Below are 3753 nucleotides of genomic sequence, written 5' to 3' on the forward strand. Positions count from 1 at the left end.
GTCAAATGCTTGTATTTTTAAACATTTTGGTGGCCAATGGTTTCCCTGATTTATCGGTTATATGTGAAAACGAAATGGGCCATTGGGCCAATCATCTAATAAGCCTTTGAGGCATGATGATTAATGAATGGAAGTAGAGAAAGTCCCACATCGGGAGAACTGGAACAAATGAAGAGTATATATATGTACTCACTCTAACTCTTGTTCAAATGGCACACATGAGAGGATAGGCTCGCCGCCGTCCGCCCGGCTTGGTTCAGCTCGGCTCGGATCTTGCTGGAGGGCCTCTGGTCCAATAAATTTTTTTTTTTTACCAAGTTAAGCTTAACATTTTGCCATTCCATTTCTAAAACACAGCATGACATTTGTGTATAAACGACATGTAGTTCGTATAAAAACGACACGAAGTTTATCTGTTCGAATGGATCAGAACGAGTCAACAAGAGAGAAACTTGCAGAGAAAGCTGCTCAACGTTCCACTCCGAGATCTTTGAGAGATTTTCGGAAAATAGTCACAACAGTTTCGAAAACCCGCTCCTCGTCTCCTCTTTATATACGGACTCTCCTCCTCTTCATTTTTCACTTTTTTCGTATCGAAAACCAACGGCAAAAAATCTCTTAGTGTAAGTCATAAGTGTTTCGTAGAATTTATAGTTCGATAGGGCGTTCACGAGTGAAGTGTGAATCGTCTGCCATGGTTGTATCCTGGGACTCGATATTCGTCAATAAACAAAGTTTTTGCCAGTTTGATCTTCTCTGTGAACTCTTGGATAACTTGTTCAATATTTTTTTGTTTATCATAAACCAGACCTTGAAAACATATTTGTTGAACCTTAGGGAGCATACCGCTTTAATTTCTTATGAGAACTTGAACAAATGAATTAAGGATAATTAGAAATCAAAATCTGAAGCAATGACTCACACTCAGATCTTATGCCAACAAAGAAGAAATAAAGAAAACCATTAATGAATCCTACACTCATTTACATGCTGATTCCATAAACTGGAGCAGAGTTGGTGAAGCGGTTGCCTCTGCTTGCAAAATGGATACTTAAAATTGACTGAATACATGACCATAAAGCTTTGATAAGTCGATTGACTAATCTTGCGCTCCAAATGAGTAAAAAGAGCTAGGATAAGCTAAACTTGTCGTTGTTTTGTGTATGTCACGTAAATATAATTTTTTTTTTGAGAAAAAGTCTATCCTCTATGTTCCCATTTTCCATGAAGTCATACACCAAGTACCCATATTAAGGACACGCATGAAGGAGAAGAACCATGTGGTGATGTCTTATGAAACTTAGAACCTAGACCTCGTGTTGAAATTGCTTATTTTCTTGAGCAGCATCAGATCTTAAAACTTTAATGCAACAGGGGCGTGATCAAGTGTGCCTTTATAGCCTGGTCTGTATCAGTCTTTCCTTACTTTTCTGTCGCTTGCTAATATGTCAGTAGCTTCTTCAATCTCTTCTATATAGTATTCCCTACTGGACATCGTTCAATACCATGGCACTAAGCACCTTCTTTCTTTCATTTCTGCTTCCTTCCTTCTTTGTCCTTCGTTCTTCTTGTATTGTATCCCTTCTCTCCTCCCGGAGAGAACTTGTGACAGCCATAAGAAGTCTCAGTGTAACTTCCATTTTATATGCATCAGTCTTGATGAATTCCTTGAGGATTCTTGCTTCCATATACTGAGGGTACCCAAAGTCAGTCATCTCATCAAGTAATGCATACTGACTGACATCACCATAAATCAACTCGAACATCAAACAATAGAAAAAACTTCTTAAAACATTATAGTATAGGAGGTGTGGCAGAAGTAACATACCACTACGACACAATAAACCTTGGGGATTCTTCCTCTAACCTCTCAGAATAATGTTTAAAGACTTATAAAGATCACCATTTCAATCATATGTAACAGCAATACAATTATGGGTACGCCTTCAAAACTAAAGAATTTACTTACGTTGACTACACAATGAAGGAAGGAGAGAAGACTGCCAGCATTACAGTTATGTGTGGATGTAAGTGACCCCATTTGACTGTATATCACCCTGAACAACCAAACAGCATAATGAAAAATGAATAATCTGCTTCAAATCCAAACTTGTTTATTACTTCCAACAGTTTCAATCCGACCAAGTGTGTCCATTTCTTTGAAAGGTTTCAGTTTCACTTGGAAACTTTCTCAGACACAAATTCCATGATTTCAAGTTCCAGACACGACTTTTTATAGAAGACCACAGAGGAAATCGAAAAAAAGACCTCTTTCTCGTTGAGCTTGGAGAACACAGCATTTGATATCGAACAGAAGACAGTCGTCCAGCTTGAGTTTTTGGTGAAGTTTGTGCATGCTTTCGAATTAGATCTAAATGCGGCAGTTCAATTGACGATACCTGGTGAAAACACACAGCCACTAACAACACGCCATTTGCCAATAATTTCAAGATATGTAAGATTCAATCGGCAGAAATTACCTTTTCATGAACCATGACCATATCAATTCCCATAAGCTCTCCACCACTCGTGAAAACAGTCTCCCGATACCAACAGCCTTCAAATCAGACAGAAGCAGTTGAGAAATAGCCATACTCGAACCGCTCTTACAGAGAGTTTTGGAGTGGAGAAAGTGGGAACCAATGAGATTTGCGGATTCCTGCCTTCGATTCCATATATATATATATATATATATTGTGTGAAATCTGTGACAAAGGTAGGAAGGTAGAAGGATTATGAATCCTTGGATTGCTTTTATTGCATGCCATCAATAACATCGGGTTATTAATCGACGTGAGTGGAGGCTAAGCGTAACGTTTACTGTTACAAATAGAAGGTGGTGGCTGTGAATTTTGAAGAACGTAGAGGAAGAGTAGCGTAATGGACCTCAAAGCTTACTCGGAATGAAAGCCCATTAGATAAGAAATGAAATCTGAAAATGTTAAAGTGCCACATGTCACTATTAGCCCCATGCTCTGTGCTGAGGTGGAGGGTTGAGGAAAAAGACAACTCTCCTTTATTATTATAGATAGATAGATAGATAGATAGATATTTCAAAATTCAAAGAAAGAATGGAAGAGTGGAAACAAAGAAAATTATGTGTTTGGAGCCAAAAGGCAAACAACTATAACCCTCCATACTATGCCATAATTGTTATAAACCATTTAGTGATCGACCCATTTATCAGCCCGTGTAGCAAGACGGGCCAAGCCCATCCGCAGGATCATACTGGCGCCTATCTAATCTTGTGTTTATCTACATTATAGTTGGTGTTTATCTTACGTATTGCTAGTCATTATCTAGTTAAGGATAAGTACGATCTCATGTCGATCCAGTACTTAGACCGTCATTACCATATGTATATAAAGACCAGTTGGTCGACCTAATAATACACACAAGTTCCTCTCTTCATTCACAACACGTTATCATCACGATCTTGTCTCTAAACCCTTCCAAAAATCCACTACCCATAAATCAGAAACCAAACGATCTCTTGCTATTTTCCGGTGACTCCTAAAGCTCTTCCAGTCGCCTCATTTTCTCTCTGTCAGCAACCAGCAGCAGCTCTCTCTCCTCACAGACCGTTCAACTCATCACAAAAGGTTCAGGTATCTTCATAAAATTCAAAACAAAACCAAAAAGGATTTAAACCCCCAGCCGCATACATACAGCTACATCTAGCCGTATGTCTTTGCAGAATAAAATCTAAAACCCTAATCTATTTTCAAAGCTTAAATCTCGTCTTGTTTCACC

Source organism: Brassica oleracea, chromosome C9, assembly GCF_000695525.1.
Source record: "Brassica oleracea var. oleracea cultivar TO1000 chromosome C9, BOL, whole genome shotgun sequence".
NCBI lineage: Eukaryota > Viridiplantae > Streptophyta > Magnoliopsida > Brassicales > Brassicaceae > Brassica > Brassica oleracea.